The 22,452-nt window shown below is 41.3% G+C and overlaps 1 pseudogene; it reads right to left on the reverse strand.

Moving 5' to 3' along the window:
• Nucleotides 1-3,923: 3,923 nt before the first annotated feature.
• Nucleotides 3,924-8,882, reverse strand: LOC100458332 (cell adhesion molecule-related/down-regulated by oncogenes-like; annotated as a pseudogene).
• Between the last annotated feature and the right edge of the window lie 13,570 nt (nt 8,883-22,452).

Genomic DNA, 22,452 nt, shown 5'->3' on the forward strand with positions numbered 1-22,452 from the left:
CACACAACAAACATATCAAAAGTTTCTGATATGTGCTTTTTGAATTTATTTAAAGCAATCCAGGCATGCCTCCTTTAATGAGGATTGCTGAGAACAACATCTAAAAAAGACTGACTCCATTTATAAGGAGTAACTCTGATCCAAAAGTTTAATGACAGATGGCTTGCATAATGAGTTATTTCAATGATAGGAGTAATGCAAACATATAATTCTGTAGTCATTTATATTTTAATAGCATTAAACTGTTTTAACCATCCTCATCTTGAATATCATCTCATTGTATATTAGAATACTACTACTAGAGCAATAAAGAAGAATGGATAAATATGGTCAGCTTTTTGCTTTTGTTTTGTTTTGTTTTTGAGACAGGCTCTCACTCTGTCACCCAGGTTAGAGTGCACTGGTGAGATGACGGCTCACTGCAGCCTCGACCTCCCCAGATCAAGCAATCCTCCAACCTCAGCCTCCCAAATAGTTAGACTGCAGCCTGAACTGTCATGCCTGAGTAATTTTGTTTTTGCTGTTGTTGGAGAGAGAGGGTCTCACCCTGTTACCCAGGCTTCTCTCAAGCTCCTAGCTCAAGTCATCCTCCCACCTCAGCCTCTAACAGTGCTGGGACTATAGGCATAAACCACTATGCCAGGCCTAAATAGAGCCAATTCCACTGAGGTTTAAATTATTTGTGTTCCACTCTCTTTCATTATAAGAATAATCTGTGTCTTAAAATGTGTTCTTGAACATGAATTACTTTATGATTGCCCCTTCATAAGAATAGTTCCTAATGTTTAAGTATAATTCACAAAAATATGAAAATTCCTTCATAAAAATGACTGGAATTAATAAAAGGAATACTAGATACAGGCAGTGGATAATCAAATTTTAAGTGAATTATCTTATTCTGTCCTACAATTACAAGAGAAAGTGATCCTCCCACCTCAGCCTCTCAAAGTACTGGGAATTATAGGCATGAGCCACCATGCCTGGCATAAATATGGCCAATAATTTAAACTTCAGTTTACTTGGCTGTTCTTCTAAGTTTATGAGAGAAATATGCTTCTCTTATAATTGTGAGGACTGGATGAGATAATGCACATACAACCTCCACTGATAGGGTAGAATCTCCACCCCGGAACAGCAGGTCTAGGGTCGCTATGCCCAAGTTTCCCACTGGCTGTATCTTCCGTCCCTCAAGGGATAAGACAAAACACCGGGGGACACCATCCCCCTACCTACCCCAGCACAGACTTCTAGAGAATGTGTGAGTGCTAGAGAAGCCACTGTCAACTCCTATACAGTGATGCAGAGATTCATCTAGGAGGACTGACAAGCCAGAAAAACTGAGAGCTTTGCTCAATGCCTCACAGTAATGACAGATTTTGAATCGGTCATGAAAAGGTACACTCCCAAGGGCATTGTCAAAAACAATGGAGACCTTGGTTAGGAACATTAAAGAGGAGCTTGGAATCTTTAGCATGCTTTGTAGCAACAGATAAACTTCTGACAGCCAGCCAGAAGTCTACCAGAGAAAACCAGGCAAAGAGAAAGCCAAGAAAAAGTGTCTTAGGATCTCTAATTTCTGGAGATCTGGAAGGCTGTGTATCTGTGCTAGCCTGCACCGGCTCAAGAGCAATCACGGTGGAATGTGGACAAATTTGTAAGCACTCCCCAAGCTAACCACTGATTCATCAATAAAGAGCCTTTAGCCCTACTGGCTGAAGAGCTAAAACACAAATTCTGAGTGAACACTGGGTGAACAATAAATTATTCTGTTCCAGGGAGTGATTCCTAGAAGCTAGACTTAAAAATAAAATCACAATCATCTCCGGTGATCTGGAAGACTGACCAGGCAGTGTCATCGCAGTCACCAGAGAGAGGATCTCTGAGCTGTTAGTCCACTGAATGTGGGACATAATTGTCAACTTCCTGATCTGTGAAAACAGTCTCTGAGCCACACAAACATTGAATGGTAAAGGATAAAAATCTAACTAACTAGGAAGGCTTAGCCACAACTTTTGAAATACAGATTTAGGTAGAAATAGAGATAAATAGATAAAAAGATTGCTGAGTTTCATGTTTAGCTGAATTCATAGTAAATATTTATCATCACGAATATGCTCATCTCAGAAGCCAAAAGCATACCTACTCTCAGATGAAGGTTGCATATATATATACATATATATGTGTGTGCATATATATGATATATATCTACATTATAAAGCAGTCACTCATATGTATATTTTTCAATTAGTAAGCTAATTTTCCAAGCAGTATTTTTCATGTATATATATAGTCCCAGCACTTTACGAGGCTGAGGTGGGAGGATCACTTGAGCCCAGAGTTGGAGAGAAGCCTGGGCAACAGGGTGAGACCCTGTCTCTCCAACAACAGCAACAATAAAATTACTCAGGAAGGACAGCTCAGCCTGTATCCAGCTATTTGGGAGGCTGAGGTTGGAGGACTGCTTCATCTGGGGAGGTTGACCCTGCAGTGAGGCGGGATCTTACCACTGCACTCCAACCTGGGTGACACAGTGAGAGCCCACCTAAAAACAAAACTAAACTAAACAAAAACAAAAAGCTGACTGTATTTATCCATTCTTCCTTATTGCTCTAATAGCTGTATTCTAATATACAATGAGACTATATAAAAGATGAGGATGGTTAAAAGAGCATAATGCTATTAAAATATAAATGACTATAGAATTGTTATGTTCCCATTACCCTTGTCATTGGCATACGGATCCTGTCAGCTTGGTAGTCAGCATAGTACCCAATAGGTAGCTTTTAAAAAAATATCATGATCATTTATAAATGTGGAGAAGATCCTTCCAAAGGCAGCTTCAATGTCCTTGTCACGCAGAGGCAGCAGTGGTCAGGAGCTCTGCTGACCAATGCTTTTGGTGCCTGTTTAAAAGGAAGACATTCTGGAAAAAAAAGTCTGGAAACTTCATAAAATAAACAACAACAACAACAACAAACACCTTTTCTTCCAAAATAAGTATTTTCTGACACTCACACCTTCAGGCTGTTGCCCCTGTTGGAAGTGAGAGAATGACTAGTTTCTGGCAGTGTGACACCACGAGCATGCTCCTAGGCTAATGGAGCAGATGGAAGAGCTCCCTCCAAGAGAGGCTCCCCGCAGCCCTCCCCTTTTTTCTGCTGAAAATGTGTATCTTTCTTTGCAAGCCACAACTTAAAGTCTTATTTTGTTCCTACTCTTAGAAACAGTCAAAAAGAGCCCCATACCGGGCCATTTTATGAATTGAGGTAATTTTAAAGCAGAGGGATAGTAAAGCATTATTTGTCTCTCTGGCCTTGGTTCCTTTTCCGCATACTGCAATCATTCAACTACATCTTACACTCTACCATGTCCACGACACTGCTTATGACTGGTGACTAGAAGACTGAACATCACTTGTGCCCGCGTGCAGATAGGGAGAATGTTGTCTGGTCACATTACCACTTTAGTGGAAGGCACTCTTTCAAAATTCATCAGCCAGGTCTGCTATTATAAACACTGGGTCAAAACCGTGGTTGACTTCAAAATGTTCTCAGAAAGTTTGATAATACACTATTAAAAGACGGTTTTCCATCTGAAAACCTGACTGGTGGCAACCTTCAATTGGCCCCTGCATTTCCTCTAAGCTGAAGCATCCAAGAGATGGAATCGTTTGCATGAGGAGTTCTTATTGCCACTACAGTTGTTAGAAAATATGGAATGATCCCTCTGCCCTCCAGGTGATTGAAAGCTACACAAAACAAGGGTGTTTCTTACTGAGAGCAAGGAAGCAATGGGTAAGAAAAGTTTTAAGGCATATATAATACAAAAGGGCACACATTTTTAAGACACATTCACATGACATTATACTGCAAAAAAAATAAAGAATGATTTTCTCTGATTTGAATTAAGATCCTTCACACAGTTCACTCCCAGGCCTGTTTTGTGCAGTTGGTTACAGGCTTGAAGTTAGAAGATGACTGGTTGTTTGCACATCCTCCGGTTTCCTGGGGCTGCTGGAGGACCACTGAGGGGCCATCCAAAGGAACACCAGGCGGAGGCCATGTTGTCTTTTCAGCACCGTCCTCTGAGATAGGTGGCAAAATAAGAGGATTCCAACGTAAATTCTTGCTGTCTGTTTCTGAATAGACACAGCTGTCTTCTCTGCTGAACTCTTCTGGATTTTCTGTGCGATAACAGCTGACATCGTTTCTATTATCCTGACAGCACTTTTTTCCTCCTCTGTAATAACACACTTTGCGGATGAACCAAAATCACCAAAAACTGCCACGGATACTGTTAGGGGGCCACTCAAAATAATACCAACGCTATTGTTGGCAAGGGATTGGTAGAAACCCAAAAGAGAGGAGTTAAGAGAAATATTTGTCAAAGTCCCCTGATGAATCTTTATATGTTCCATGTTTCCATCCTACACTTTTCCATTATGCAACCGTGAGCTATGAGTGGCCACAGGTTTGGCAGAACAATGTAGTTCTACAGGTCCACCACTTTTCTGGACGGTAGAGAGCGGCTCAGAAGTAAAATAAGGTGCCAAGTCTGAACTCATGGAAGAGCAGAGAATCACGACGGTAACATACAGCAGTGTCCATGTGGGTCCAAGATTCACCTGCAGAGCGCCAGATTACAGAAGCAGGCAAGGCAGGCTTCCAGAGCAAAACCCGGGCCTTGGTTCCCTTTCCAAGGTACTACAATTCAGGGTAATCAGACGCATTCCTTAACCTTGACTCCTTCCTGCTTACTAAAGACTTTGATCAGTCTTCATGCTGTCCACAGGGAGTCTCCAAAACTCAGAGTAACAGTCGGCTTACATCCTCAGTGATTCAAGTCTGCAAGGTGTATATGATTGTGCTTCGGGGGGAAAGCAGAGAAGCCACTTTCTGTACTTACAAGGGAGTTCACTTCAGTGCTATAAACATCACCGCAGGCCTGCTTGTAATAAAGTCCAGACTAGCAATCTGCCTTTGGGTTGAGCTGTTCTCCTACAAGATAAGCTGTTAAGTCATGCCTTCTTTTTAGATCTCTCCGCTCTGCAGGCTAAGCATCCAGAGATCCTGTGGGGCAGCCGGCTGGGAAAGCCACCCTCAGGTCCTTCCCTCCGATGCCACGGCGGCTACTATGGAGGTGGCTATGGTGGCAGCGGCTGCGATCCCAAGGGGCCCCTCCACGCACCACGCAGGGCAGAGGAGGACGCGGTGTCTTGCAGGCCAGGACGCAGGCGCTGGGTAGGTCAGGCGGCCGCTGGGTCCTGGTTCTTCTGGCACCTTGACTCTGGAGCCCGGCATCAGGGCTCAGGGCAGGGGACCTGGGGCACGCCCCCGCGGCAGCGCTCCTCCAGGCGGAGGGGAGTCGACATGTAACCGGGCGGGTTCAGGGCTGCCCGGAGCATGCCAGGAGCAAAAGGAGGGATCCTGTGAGAGACAAGCGAGGCCAGCTGTAGAGGCCGCCTCCAATAAGTAGTTTTTTAAATCCATCTCTCTCCCTCCACTCACAAGTAGACCACAGAGTCTATTTTGCCCATACCGATGTCTCTGTGTTCAATGCTTAGCTCCCAATAATAAGTGAGAACATAACAGCATTTAATTTTCTGATCCTGCGTTAATTTGCTTAGGATTACAACCTCCAGCTCCATTTCCATTGCTGTAAGAGTCGGTGTGCCCAGAGGAAAGTCCTCCATTTAAGCTCCCATTCACAATTACACTGACTCCATTGAGAACCTTATGGTGAAGGTGGGAACAGCCACTGCTGAGACCGCCATGGCTCAGTAAGCCTCCATGAACACTTCCATTTATCTCATTTGCTCCTGAGAGAGTGCTGTATTACATCACCTGCCCATTAATATCTGATCCTCGATAGAGGTATCCCGGAGGGTCATATTTCTGTATGATATTCTTCTGGCGATTCTTCCACAGGCATATTTCAATGAAAACCATAAGAATGAGGCCCAAGACACCCAGCATCCAGCCAAGGATCAGATATAACAGGTCACTGCTTCTGTCAGGGCTGGTTGCTGGCCTCACATTTCCTTCACTTCCTGAGGAATTCAGAGGGGTACTCAAGCCTTTCGGTTACTCAGAAGCTCCAGGAACACATTTGACTTTAGTCTCGCAGATCATCACACTGCTAAACTCACTTTCTTCTCCTTCACTGAAGCACTGCACTTTAATGCCATAGGAAGTTTCTGACAGCAGATGGCCAATCATGTGCCACTCCTTTGAACCTTCTGTAACATCCCTCTTATAAACTTTTTCATTGTCGTTATCTGTGGGTCGGTAATAGATATAAAAGAATGGAAGTGTTATTTTTATTTCACGGAATGTATGTCCACTTTAGCACAATCTGAGTAACGCTGACGGCCTCTGTGTATACAATGTGAGGTCCATTATTGGACAGTTGGAACAAAGTTTGGGGAACCCAGTCACCTGATACGGATGAGATGCTGAACTCTGAAAACTCTCTTCATAATGGTTGATAGCAATGACCCTAAATTTGTATGTTGAACCTGGTTCTATACTACAAACTTCCACAGAAATTTTGGAAGGAAGGACATCTTCAGCTGTCACCAGCCAGTCACTGGTCCTCATCCATTTATATTTGACCTTGAAGGCAGCGATTGAAGAATTCCCATTTGCCCAAGGAATTCAAGTGACACAGACCAACGTCTCTGATGCAGTGGAGATAATCAGGTGATCTGGTGCTTCTGGAGCGCCACTGTGCCTAGACGAATCTGTAAGCACCACTCCAAAATTGTTGTTTGAAGCTTCTGAAACAACACGATACTCGGGGGTGCCTGTGGATTGAGAGGATGCCTGGGTGTTTTTGGATGGTGCTGTTTTTCTTTGCTGGTTCAAAAGGTAAAAATGGCAGGTGGGTTTTCACTTGCAGCACTTCTTGCTACCATCGAGAGTTCATAAGGGCTAGATGGCTCCATTTCAGCTAAATGAAGCTCCCTTTCACCTCCTGGGATCCAAACCCTGTGCCAACTTCCCACCACACCAACTTCATACTCCAGATTTTGATACTTCACAAAGTAGGCATTGATGGGCAGTCCACTTCCCTTGCCTGCCCTCCACACCAGGTTGTATGTATCTGCTATGGGGGTCTGTAGGGTTTCAATTTGATGGGGACCTCAGGAACAGAGATGCCACCAGCATTTTTCTCTGATGGTGATTCCACTGCACTGGGATGTACTTTCTCTGGAAATGAGCTGAAGAATCCACTTTCTGAACCACCTCTTATTTTTTTCATTATTCTGAGTAACATCAAAAAGTGTGACTGTTTCTGCTTTTGTTTGTTTCAAAAGGAACAACCATGAGAGGTGGTTCTGCCTGGCTGGTACCATGTTCATTTATAGCTTCACAGATGTATTTCTCCACATGCTCCTGCATCACAGCCTGAGTATGGAGAGAGCTCAAGCCAGCTTGGGACATGATGAAATAGACAGGCTCTAGGTCCGAGATTCCAGGTCTTGAGAAGTGTGACTTTTGGGATTTAGATCTAAGGACTTAAGACAGATGGCTGGTTATCAATCCGTGGATGTCATACCAACAAATGACCGGACCCAGCAGCCTGGTAGCATTGCAGGACAGAGTAAACAAAGTCTCCATCTACCACTTTTATGCTTGCTGGTGCCATAATTATAACTTGCTTGAATCCATGGCCTTTTCCTATTTCAAGTCTTCCAGTAGACTGCATACATCCAGCCTCATTATCTCCTAAACACTGATGTAGCCTAGTATCTTGCATAATAACCCCACTGAATTTCAGTTAGTTTCCTGCAGTTCGATGTCTTGAGGAAGGATGATTAGGCTGTGCATTATGAAACCAGTTATGGCTGGCAGCTGGGTTCCTACAAACATCAGAGATAAAGTGTACTGTGGAAAAGAGAGACACTATCTGATCCTGTAGTCCCTTAGAGTAGGAGCCTGTTCAAGTACATTAATCACGTATGCCACATATTTTACATCTCCAGAGTTGTTTCCCACCATGCAGGAATCGTTTCCAGAGTCCACTGGGTCAATGCTATCTATGGCAAGATGAGAATACAACCTTCTCCAGTTTCTTCCCGGGGCAATATCCTGCCTGTTCTTTAGTCAACACACTTGAGGAGCCAGGACCCCACTAAACATACACTCCAAAGTTGCAGGGCTATGTGAATGAACAGCTAACACCTGTGAACGAGCAGGGGAAGAATGCCAAAATCATCTGAAGAAAGGTGACTCACAAGGAGCTTTTGGCCAATGGGTTCAACTTTTAATTCATGTGTGGCCAGATTATAAGCTGCACATTCGTGTGATCCCTTGTCCTCTAAGGATACATTCAAAATCTAAAGATGTTCTCGTGGAGGGATTAAGTAATTCTTCGTGGAAGGCTTCAACCACTTCCACTGGATTTTAGCACACACCTCAGCTTTGGGGTTACTCTCTGGTACCCTGCAGCCAATGAAGCTGGCACCTTTATTATTTTGCTGTAATAAAATGCTTTGTGGATGAATCAAAGTCACCAACAACTGCTGTGGATACTGTTACAGGGCCACGTACGACAACATTGACCTATTGTTGAAAATGCATTGGTAGTAACCCAAAGGGGAGGAGTTAAGAGAAAAAAAATTGTCAAAGTCCCCTGATGAATCTTAATATATTCCATGTTTCTATTCTATTTTTTCCATTATGCGACCTTGAGATGTGAGTGGTGGCAGGTTTAGCAGAACAATATAATTCTACAGGTCCACTAAGTTTCTGGACAGCAGAGGGTAGCTCAGAAGTGAAATAAGGTGCCACGTCTGAACTCCCAACAGAGCAGAGAATCGTCAGAGTAACAGACGGTGGTGTCCATAAAGGGCCAAGATCTGGATGCAGAGCACCAGATTACAGAAGCAGGCAGGACAGGCTTGGTTCATTTTCCAAAATACTGTAGTTCAGGGTAAGCAAACACATTCTTTAACCTTGACTCCTTCCTGCTTACTAAAGACTTTGATCAGGGACAGTCTTCATGCTGTCCACAGGGTGTCTCCCAAAATGAGAGTAACAGCTGGCGTACATCTTCAGTGATTCAAGTCTGCAAGGTGAATACATTTGTGCTTGGGAGGGAAAGCAGAGAAGCCACTTTCTGTTCTTAGCCTGGAACTCACTCCAGTGCTAAAAGCACATCATAGCAGTTCTGCTTGCAATAAAGTCCAAACTAACAATCTGCCTTTGGGTTGAGCTTTTCTCTTACAAAATAAGCTGTTAAGTCATGCCTTGATTTTAGGTCTCTCCACGGGGTGGGCTAAGCATCTAGAGCTCCTGTGTGGCAGCCAGCTGGGAAAGCCACCCCTGTGTCATGCCCTCCGGCGTGAGGCAGCGGCTGCGGTGGCGGCTGTGATCTGAAGCGGCCCCTTCAGGCCCGGCACAGGGCAGAGGAGGGTGTGGTGCCTCGCACGCCAGGGCAGAGGCGCTGGGTCGGGCGAGCGGGCCGCGAAGTCCCAGGTCTCCTTGCACTGTGTGGCCTCAACCAGGAACCAGCGCTCAGGGGAGGGTAACTGGGTTGGGGGTGGGGTGCGGAGGGACAGGACCCATCCCTGTGGCAATGCTACTCTAAATGGAGGCCTACCTACAGGTAAGCAGGTGGTCACAAAGCCCAACAGGAGCAGGAGAGGAGCAGGAGGAGGATGGATCCCAGAGAGAGACAGGCAAGGCAGGCTGTAGAGACCGCCCCCAGTCGGTATTTTTTTAACCCATCCCTCTCCCGCCACCCTCAAGTAGTCCACAGAGTCTATTTTTCCCATATTGATGTCTATGTGTGTTCAACATTTAGCTCCCCCATGTAAGTGAGAACATACAGCATTTGGCTTTCTATCCTGCAAGAATTTGCTTAGGATTAAGGCCTTCAGCTCCACCCACGTTGTTGTAAAGGATGTGATTTCATTCTTTTTATGGCTGTGTAGTATTCCGTGGTGTATATGTACCATATTTTATTTATACAGTCTACCATTGATGGACTCCTGGGTTGATTATGTCTTTGCTATTTTGAATAGTGCAGCCATGAACATAGGAGAGTATGTGTCTTTTTGGTAGAACGATGTATTTTCTTTTGAGTATGTACTCAGTAATGAGATAATTGTATCAAAAGGTAGGTCCGTGTTAAGTTCTTTGAGACATCTCCAGACTGTTCTCCATAGTGGGTGCACTAATTTACATTTCTTGCTCTATCTTTAGTTCACACAATGTCTACTAGGCTCAGCTCAGGGCTGCAGCCCTGACTGCAGCAGGTGCTGGGGCTTCCCTAAGTAGATACTGTGCACAGGTAAAGAGAGTGCTCAGATCCCAGGGTTGTGAGAAGAGAAGCAGAGGAAGGAGTTAAGGAGAGGGCCACGTTTGGATGCCCTGAGGAAGGATGACAGGCAGATGTAAGGAAGGTGGTACTGTGCTAGTCACTGGTGACATCCTCCTAGTTCCAAAATCTCCTGGAAAGCAGGAAGCCTCACAATTCCCAAGCATGCTGCAGTTCTGGAGGGCACAGGACTACTATTCTTCCCAGCTTGACTCTCTTTTGTCCCAATAAACATGGGACTCTGAAGCCAGGAGTCAGAATGAATTATCTTCCACCCACACAACGTTTAAACCTTTGATTTAGGATTGAATCACACACACACACACACATGCGCAGGCACACACATGCATCTGTCTCTGTAATAAAACATCCTTAGCTAATGCTAGACAGATCTGTGATCTGTGATTATCTCTACCCTTTTGGGCAACAAGAATAGTGAATTGATTGACAAAATTGATTGACTCCTGGAAAGTAGTGTAAAAATGTGATATACATGTAATGCACATGGTGTACTCCCCCTGTGACATTAGCAGCAACATTCCCCTAGAATATTACAAATAATATCAGAGGGGGTGTACACACATAATGTACATACCTTGTAAAATTAGGAGTAGCATCTCCCTAAGATATTATCAATGGTATCACAGTATGTGTACACACATGGCTTATACCCCATGTGACGTTAGGAGTTACGTCCTTCTAGTATGTTAGGAATAATACCACAAAGTTGTTCACACATGGATAACGGCATACGTAACATCAGGATTAACATGCCTCGAAAATATTACAGATAACATCACATGGGGTGTGCACACATAACGTACATGCCCTGTGACGTTAGGAGTACATTTCCCTGACACATTACGAGTAATATCAGAGAGTGTACACCTTCTGTGACATTTGGAGTAATGTCCCCTGAATAATACGAATAATATCACAGGGTGTAAATCCCCTGTGACCTGAGGAGTAACATCTTTCTTGGATAATGCAAATAATATCACAAAATGTACATCCCCTGTGACATTAGGAGTAACATCCACCTAGGATATTATGAATAATATCGCAGGAAGTTTACCTCGTGTGACAGTAGGAGTAACCTGCCCCAAGGATATGAGGAACAAATACAGAGGATGTACATGTATTGTGACATTAGCAGTAACATCCATTTAAGATATTTTGAAAATTATCACATTGTGAACACCCACTGTGATATGAGGAGTAACGTCCCCCTACAATATTGGGAACAATATCACACGGTGTACATTCCCTGTGACATTAGAGGTAACATTTCTTTAGGATATTATGAATAATATTACAAGATGTACAGCCCCTGTGATATTAGGAGTAACATTTCCATAAAATATTACCAATAATATCACTGTGTGTACACCACGGGTGACATTAGGAGTAACAGCCCCCAAAACTATTAGGAATAACTTCACAGGGTGTACACCCTCTGCGATGTCAGGAGTAACATCTTTCTAAAATATTACGAATAATATCGCAAAAGGTACACCCCCTGTGACATTAGAAGTAACATCCACCTAGGATGTTATGAATAATATCACAGGGAGTACGCCCCCCGTGACATAAGAAGTAACATCGCCCGAGGATATAAGAAATAATATCAGATTGTGTACACGCATTGTGACATCAGTAGTAACATCCCTTTAGGATATTATGAATATTATCAGAGTGTGAACACCTTGTGTGACATTAGGAGTAACATCACCCTACAATATTGGCAATAATACCACACGGTATACACCGCCTGTGACATTAGTGGTAACATTTCTTTAGGATATCACGAATAATATGACAGGGTGTACAGCCCCTGTGATATTAGGAGTAACACATCCAAAAAACCTTACAAATAATGTCACTGTTTCCACACCACGTGTGACATTAGGAGTAACATCCCCTGAAACTATTATGAATAACTTCACAGATTGTACACCCTCTGTGATATTAGGAGTCAACATCTTCCTAGAATGTGAAGAATAACATCACAGGATGTACACCCCCTTGACATGAGGAGTAACATCACTCTAGGATATTACGAATAATATCACAAAGTGTACACAATTTGTATGGTAGGAGTAACACCCCCCTGGGATACTACCAATCGTAGCACAGAAAGCACACCCCCGTGACAATAGGAGTAACATCCCCTTAGGATATTACAAATAATATCACAAGGTTTACACGCACTGTGACATTAGTAACAATATCCAGCTAGTATGTTGTGAAAAATATCACAGGGTGTACACATTTGCGACGTTAGGAGCAACATCCCCCTAGAATATTAGGAATAATATCACAGGGTGTACACACCCTGCGACTTTAGGAGTATCATCCCCCTGGATTACTACGAATAATGTCACAGGATGTTAAACCCCTGTGCCAATAAGAGTAATATACTTCTAGGATATGATGAATAATATCACAGTGTGTACCCCCACTGTGATATTAAGAGTCATTTTTCCTAAAGTATTATGAATAGTATCACAGGGTGTACACACATAGAGAACACCTGCTGTGGTATTAAAGTTATACCTCCCTGGGATATTCTGAATAATATCACAGGGTGTACACACATGATGTACACCCACCGTGATTTTTAAAGTAATATCTCCTTAGGGTATTACAAATAGTACCAATAGGTGTACACACCCTATGACATTAAGAAGACATCCCTTTAGGATATTCCAAATAATATCCCAGGGTGCAGACCCCATGTGACATTAGGGGTAACATCTTCCTTGGATATTACGAATGAGATCACGGGGTTGACACCCCATGTGATTTTAAAATTAAAATCCCCCAGGAATATTGCTAATAACAAGACGGGGTGTACACCCTTGTGACGTTAGGAGTAACATCCTCCCAGAATATTACGAATAATATCAGAAGGTGTACACACATTTTGACATTAGTAGTAATATCGCACTAGTAAAGTGTGAATAATATCACAGGGTATACACACCTGTGACATTAGGAGTAACATCCCCCTGGAATATTCTGAATAATATCGCAGGGTTTATACCTCCTGTGACTTTAGGAGTATCATGCCGCTAAAATATTACGCAAATAATTGTAAAATTATGAGCATCTCCCTAAGATATTATGAATAATATCACAGAATGTGTACACACGTGGCGTATACCCCGTGTGATGTTAGGAGTTAAATCTTTCTAGTATGTTAGGAATAATACCACAAAGGTGTTCACACATAGTTAACAGCATATGTAATATTAGGATTAACATCCCTCGAGAATATCACAAAGAACATCACAGGGGCTGTGCACACATGATGCACATGCCCTTTGACATTACGAGTACATTTCCCTGACACATTTCCAGTAATATCACAGTGTTTACACCTTCTGTGACATTTGGAGTAACGTCCCCTAGGATAGTACGAATAATATCACCGGGTGTACATCCCCTGTGACCTGAGGAGTAATATCTTTCTAGAGTACTACGAATAGTATCACAATGTGTACACCCCCTGTGTCATTAAAAGTAAAATTCCCCTAGGATCTTATGAAAAATAACACAGGGAGTACACCCCGTGAGACATTAGAAGTAACATCCCCCGAGGATATAACGAATAATTTCAGAGAATGTACATGCTTTGGGACATCAGTAGTAATATCTCTTTCGGATAATACGAATAATATCAAAGGGTGTACATGCATTGTGAAATTAGTAGTGAACTCCCGCTAGGATATTATGAATTTTATGACAGGGTGTATATGCCCTGTGACATTCATAGGAACGTTTTCCTAGAATATTACGAAGAATATTAAAGCGTGTACAGGACCTGTGATTTACGAGTAACATTTCCATAGAATATTACACTGTGTGCACACCCCGTGTGACATTAGGAGTGACATCCCACAAAAACTATAACGAATAATTTCACAAGGTATACACCCTCTCCCACATTAAAAGTAACATTTTCCTAGAATATTACGATAATATCACAGAGTGTACACCCCCTGTGATATAGGGAGTAACATCTTATAAGGATAATACGAGTAATTTGATAAGGTGGACAAACCCTGTGACACAAAGAGTAACATCCCTCTAGGACATTACAAATAATATCAAAGGGAACACACCCCGTGTGACAATAAAAGTAATCTCCCCTTAGGATATTACGAATAATACCACAAGGTGTACACACACTGTGACATTATTATTAATGTCCCGCTAGGGTATTGTGAATAATATCACAGTGTGTACAGTCCTGTGACATCAGGATGAACATTCCCCTACAATATTACAAATAATATAGCAGGGTATACACCCCCTGTGATTTTGCTAGTGCCATCCTCCTAGAATATGGAAAGTAATGTCCCAGGGTGTTAACCAAGAGTGGCAGTAGAGGTAAAATCCTAGTAGTGGAGTGATATCACCCCGCCTCTCCCCCCCAGGATATTAGGATCCACGGTGGACACACAGCGTGTTTATGTTATTGTGAGTAATATCTTCTCCGCCTCTGGAGATTACCAACTATGTCATAGACGGGTGTACATCCTCTGCACTATTTGCAGTAATGGCATCCTCTTCCCCCTGGGTATTAACAACAATATCACAGGAGTGTTTTTACCCCCAGCGGCATTGTGTGTAGTATCATCCTCTCCCACGTTGAAATTAGGAACAATATCACGGGGGCGTGTACACACACTGTGATATTGAAAGTAATATCATCCTCTTTTCTCCTGGATCATGGGACCAATATCAATGGGAGGTGTACGCTTTCCGCAATCCTGGGAGTAATGTCATCCTCTCCTCCTTTGAATATTAAGGGCAATGTCACAGGGCGGGTGTACACTCTCTGCGATATTGGCAATATTATCCTCTCCCCAACCTGCATATGAGGAAGAATATCACAGAGTGGGTGTACACCTTCTGCGATATGAGTAGTAATGTCATCTTCTCCCCTCCTGGATATTAGGAACAGTATGACTCAGGAGTGTACACTTTCTTCGAGATTGAGAGTAATATCATCCTCTCCGCCTTTGAATATTAAGAGAAATACCACAGAGGGGGTGTACAGCCCCTGAGATTTTGGGAGTAATATCGGGCTCTTTCCCTCCAGGGATATTAGGAACAATATCTCAGGGTGGGTTTACACCTCCTGTTATATGGGGAGTCATATCCTCTCTTTTCCTGGATATTAGGGACAATATCACAGGGTGGGTGTACACAGCCTGCGATATTGACAGTAATATCATCCTCTCGCCCTCCGGATATTAGGAACAATATCACAGAAGGGTCGCACACTCCCTGTGATATTGGGAGTAATATCATTTTCTCCTTCCATAAATATTAGGAGCAATATCCCTGGGTGGATGTACACCCACTGTTACATTGGGAGTAATGTCATACTCTACTCCCTGGATATTAGGAGCAATATCACAGGGTGGGTGTACACCCATAGCGATATTGGGAGTTATTAATATCATGCTCTCCCTCCCTGGATATTAGGAACAATATCACAAGGGGGGTGTACACCCCGGCACTATTGGGAGTAATATCATTCTCTCTTATTCTGGATAGTAGGAATAATATCACAGGCGGTGTCTACACCCTCTGTGATATTGGGAGTAATATCATCCTCTCCCAACGTGGATATTAGGAACAATATCACAAGGGGGGCTGTACAGGTCTTTGATATTGGTAGTAATATCATCATCTCCCCCTTGCATATAAGAAACAGTATGACAGGCGGGGTGGACACCCCCCCGCGAAATGGGGAGTAATATCACCCTCCTCTCCCTCCCTGGATATCATGACCCACGGTGGACACACAGCGTGTTTACGATATTCTGAGTAATATCATCCCCCCCTCTAGAAATTATGAACAATATCACAGATTGGTGTACACCCTCTGCAATATAGGGAGTGATAACATCCTCTCCATCCCTGAATATTAGGAACAATATCAAAGAAGTGTTTACACCCACTGTGATATTGGGAGAAATACCATCCTCTCCCACGTTGAAATTCAAAACAGTGTCACTGGGGGCGTGTCCACCCCATGTGGTACTGAAAGTGATATCGTTCTCTTCTCTCCTGGATCATGGGAACAATATCACTGGGGCGGTGTACACTTTCTGTGATATTGGCAGTAATATCCTCCTCGCCTTGGAATATTAAGGACAATATCACAGGGGGGCTGTACACATCCTGCGCTATTAACAATAATATGGTCCTCTCCCGCCCTGCATATTAGGAAAAATATGACAGAGTGGGTGTACGCCTCCTGCAATATGGGGAGTGATATCATCTTCTCTTCTTCTGGAAGTAGGAATAATATCACACGGGTTTGTACACTTTCTGTGATATTGGGAGTAATATCAACTTCTCCGCCTTTGAATATTAAAAACAGTATCACAGAATGGATGTACACCCCCTGCGATATTGGGAGTAATATCAGCCTCTCCCCTCCATGGATATTAGGAATAATATCCCAGAGTGGGTGTTCAGCTGCTGCTGTATGGAGAATCGTATCATCCTCTCCCTTCCTGGATATTATTAGCAACAATATCACAGGGTGGGTGTGCACAGCCTGCCATATTGAGAGTAATATCACCCTCTCTCCCTCCGGATATTAGGAACAATATCACAGAACGGGCGTACACTCCCTGCGATACTGGGAGTAATATCATTCTCTTCTTCCGTGAATAGTAGGAGCAATATCACCGGGTGGATATACACCCACTGCTATATTGGGAGTAACGGCATACTCCACCCCCTGGATATTCGGATCACTATTACCGGGTGGGTGTACACCTACTGCAATATTGAAAGTAATACCATGCTCTCTCCCTCCCTGGACATTAGGAACAATGACATAGGTGGGTGTACACGCACTGCGGTATTAGGAGTAATATTATTATTAATTATTACTTATTTATTATTAACACTAATATTAATTGCCAATATCAATATTGAGAAATAATTGCTAATAAAAGTTTTCATATTATTAATATTAATTATTGGTACCTAATATTATTGTTTCCTAATTAATAAGATTATCAATTGTTAATATCCATCATTATTAATAATTAATATTAATAATTTTATTGTTATCATTAATATAACTATTTAATAATAACTATCATTAATATAACTATTTAATAATAATTATCATTATTATCTGTATTGATTTTAAATCACCCATTTAACGAAAACTCAGGCTACATACAACTATGCAAAGGGCCTAACATTGTAAGTCTTTAGGGACTGCTTCAACCATTCGCTGACACAATAACACTTTTCAGCAAAGAACCCCTATGGCCCTCAACATCTACTATTAACCTTTATATTATTGCTCCAACCCTGGCCCTTTCTTTCGCTCTCCTATTGTGAACCCCCATCCCTATAGCAGCTCCTCTAATTAATTTTAATATAGGCCTCCTATTTTTACTAACCATATCAAGCCTAGCCGTCTACTCTATGACCAGGAAGAGCAATTAAACTTAAATTATGCACTAATTGACGCATTACAAGCTGTAGCCCAAACAATTTCATACGAAGTAACCCTAGCCGTTAACCTGCTATCAATTCTACTGGTAAGTGGCTCGTTTAACTTATATGCACCCATCACAATGCAAGAAATCCTCTGACTGCTCCTCTCATCATGGCCCCCAGACATGATATGACTTGTCTCCACACCAGCAGAAACTAATCGCGTCCCAGCAGTTTTTACATATATATATATAAAATGATTTATATCATATAATATATTATATAAAATTTATATGTAATATATATTATATATTTATATAACATAAATTATATATTATATATTATATATTATATATTTTATATTATATATTATATATATTTTATATTATATATTTTATATGTAATATAAAATATAAATATATAAATATTTACCTATAATATAAAATACACGATATATAATATTTATAATCATATATAATTTTTATACTCTCTGTAGAGTGAATTATTTTTGTTTCTATATCCATCCATAATAAAATACTGTGTCTGTCCATAATAAAAATACTAGTGAAAAATAGGAATTATAGTCACATAAGAGATAAAAGAAAATCTGTTACTATCGATATATTAATACATATAGATGGCATTGGTTTTTACAGGGATTAGTAAAATGCATTCTGGTTTTCTAAACAATTTCCACATTACAGTATATTTATTTTTCTCTCTTTCAGGATTGGAAAGAGTGCAACAATATACATCCCTATACAATCATCCTTGATTACATCTAAGGGAGTTTCTGCAGTAGTAAAATTACAGGGTTAATATACTCATATAGGTATTACGGGGTAACCAAACAACATTCTGAATTCTTTCATCAGCAAAGCCCAGTGAAATCCTAATCCAGGTAGCCACTCTAATGCAATTAACTCAGATACATAAATATATACACATATATATATATATATGCCTGCATGTGTGGATGCACCTAAATGGTTGTAAATACCATCGACTTTCCCTCTCAAACAGTATTTTTGTTGAGAATGAGGTGTATGAAAGATTATTTTCAAAATAACCAAGAATCTCAGTCACAGGAGAGCTGCTGTGTATAGATGTCTCTTTGTGGCAGAGGGTGAAGGAATTCATGCTGCAGAAGACAAGCTGGAATCTCCCTCCACCCCCATTTCTACCCGACCAAGGGCTCTGGTTCCTTTCATAAACCTGCCTCTAGTCTTCCCCACCTTTCTCTGTTCCTATCCCCTCTCTGATTGCTGGATGAGGCTGTGCTGCTGCACCCAACTGTCTGGCCCCTGAGCATTACATCCCCATACTCCAGGCCTTCATTCATCACCAAAACACCATGGTACTGGTATAAAATTCGGCACATAGACCAGTGGAACAGAATAGGGAACCCAGAAATGAACCCAAATATTTACAACCAACTGATCTTCGACAAAGCAAACAAAACATAAAGTGCGGAGAGGACATCCTATTCAACAAATGGTGCTGGGATAATTGGCAAGCCACATGTGGGAGAATGAAACTGGACTTTGTGGCATAGACAAACTTTCTTATTATTATTCAATGAAACACTCACGTAGGACCTACTGGGAAGGTATTTTGCAGATGTAACCAGAGGTCCTACTCTTGTAACTAGCAAGTGTGCCCAGGTAAGCCTGACTTCATCAGTGAAAGTCCGTTAAAGAAAGACATAGGCATTCCTTGAACAACATTTAAAATAGCGAATGGGACTGTCATCTTCCAATTGCCCCCTACTGACTTTGGACCAAAGCTTTGAATCATGACCATTGGGATCCAGCCAGCTGAGGATTTTTCTTCCTAACTGACATTAACAGGGATCTCATACTTCCTCAGGCAGCCCACCAACTGTGGAAAACAGTTCCTTGCACTTAATTCATATGTGAATCTCCCTAAGTATACATATATATTATGGGTTCTGCTTTGATTTTTGAACCTTGACAGAAGTTTTGAACCTTGACAGACATAGGGCTGACAGATTTGTCTTCACTGTTCTGACACTCTTGAATATAAGTCTTGTGGGGGCTATTGGCAAAGAATTCCTCTGTCAGAAAATATTTGAGTAGCGGCTTCTGAAAACTCTTTTCTTTTTTAAATTGTCACATGACAACAAAAATATTTGTTATAGAAAGAAAAATATAATCCATCCCTATCATTTGGATTCTGTATTTGTGAATTAGCCTACATCCTAAAACTTGTTTATAATCCCCAAATTAATTACTATATTGCATTTCTAGTCATGGTAGAACATCATGCACCATGGGGAGAAAAGCATGAAAATAATAACTCATATTTCACCCATGAGATTGGCAAAGTTTTGTAAATTCAATAAGAGACCTCAAATTAGTAGAGTGATTTGGTTAGTCAGTGATTTCTCTTAGAGTGGTAGAAACCAAAAAAACTTTTATCTTCCTGTTGGACTTCCCTGGGAATAGCCTATAAACGTACTAAAGCAGCATTTAGGGCTGGAAGAGGTGGTTTATGCCTGTACTCCCAAGCGCTTTGGAAGTCCAAGACCGGAGGATCACTTGAAGACAGGAGTTGGAGAACAGCCTGGGCTACAGAGCCATATACTGACTCTATGAAAAATTTTAAAAATCATTAGCCAGGAGGGATGTTGTGAGCCTGTAGTCCTAGCTACTTGGAAGGCTGAAGCAGGAGGATCCCTTGAGCCTTGGAATTCAAGGCTGCAGTGAGCTATGATTGTACCACTGCACTCCACAAGGAGACAGTTTCTCTAGAATAAATAAATGTGCCCTTAGAGGAATGCCTGTATCTTGGATGATACATCAATAAACAGTATAAAATGCATCTTAGTTAATTTCCAGTGTATGTCTAATCTGATAGGATTTAGGTTACATATGATTCATTTCAGTCATGGTTTTTTAAGGAGTGATGATAATTTAATCAGCGGTGCAAAGGTGTGATCTACATACTGCATAAACCTAATCATCTTATTCTCAACCTTTCTCAATACTCCACCCACTTAAAGAGGTGGGTGTGGTCTTCACAGATTCTTATAAAAGGACATAGAAGAGACAAGCTCAGTTTTCTCCAAAGGAGAAGGAGCGCACTTAGAGGGAGCTGTGTTTTGGTGATCTCTGAAATTCAGTACTGCGGCGAATGAGCTTCTGACCTTGAGGAGTACTTCACAGAATAATTTCTCAAAGAATCATTGTGGGAACCATTCAAAGAAACCAGCAGTGAGTGAAACTTATATTGATAAAATTATATCTTCTTTTCTTTACAAAATAATAAATTAGGGTGTTAAAAATATCTCATTATCTTAAATCTACACAATGATACCACTTGTAATTCATATTCTTACTATAGATTTTATGAATTGTGAGAATACTAATTGTTGTTATTTGGCATTTTCTATGATTCTTCAATATAGTTTTGAAAAAATTGAAATATCTAGTGTTTGCTGCAACAGATATGTATTCATAATGAATATATGGAGTTGAGATTTATACATGTATGTACACATAGGTGTGTGTAAGTATATGTGTAATGAGTGTATTAATATTATACAATTGAATTGAGAAGACGTGAATGAATGTTAATTCATTCAGCATTTAGACATAACTTTAAATTAGTAAGGTAATGATGAGAGATGCAAAATAGTGAAACTGAAAAAAAATGAGAAGGCTCCCCAAAACATCCTAGTTTGGAAATAAAAACACAATTTTTTCACCCAATAAATATATAAGATATAATTTGATACGTGATGGTGGTTGCCATCTCACTTGATACTTAATCTTATTAAACGATGAAAAATTCCTTAAAATGACTTAGATGACCTCTGGAGAATATTTACAATTCTAAGATTTTTCATTTCTTTTACTAAAATTCAGCAGTGTTATCAAATAAAGGAGAGTAAAGAAAAGGACTTAAAATTGCCAAAGACCATAGTTTATATATTAGTCAGGGCTCTCCAGACAGACAGAATCATAGGATGTATATGTATACATGTAGAGATACATTCATGAGCCATTTCAGTCAAACACAAACCACACATGGTGGTCACATAAGATTATAATACCAGTATGTTTACTGTACCTTTCCTGTATTTAAATATGTTTACATACTAAATAATTACCACTGTGTTACAATTGCCTACAGTATACAGTACCGAACATGCTGTACAGTTTTGTAGTCTAGGAGCAATAGGCTGTACTGTGTACCATAGGTGTGTAGCAGGCTATACCATCTAGGTTTGTATAAGTATATTCTATCATGTCAAAACAATAAAACCACCTGGCTAGGTGCAGTGGCTCATGCCTGTAATCCCCGCACTTTTGGAGGCCATGGTGGGCAGATCACTTGAGGCCAGGAGTTCAAGTCCAGCCTGGCCAACATGGCAAAACCTCATCTCTACTGGAAAAAAAAAAAAGGAAAAATTTGCCAGGTGTAGTGGCATGTTCCTATAATCCCAGGTACTCAGGAGGCTAAGGCAGGAGACTCGCTTTGACCCAGGAGGCAGAGGTTGCAGTGAGCCAAGATTGCACCACTGCACTCCAGCCTGGGTGACAGAGTGAGCCTCCATCTCAAAAAGTAAATAAATAAAACCTCCTTACACATTTCTCAGAACATATATCTATCCTC

Source organism: Pongo abelii, chromosome 9 (assembly GCF_028885655.2).
Source record: "Pongo abelii isolate AG06213 chromosome 9, NHGRI_mPonAbe1-v2.0_pri, whole genome shotgun sequence".
NCBI classification, from domain to species: Eukaryota; Metazoa; Chordata; class Mammalia; order Primates; family Hominidae; genus Pongo; species Pongo abelii.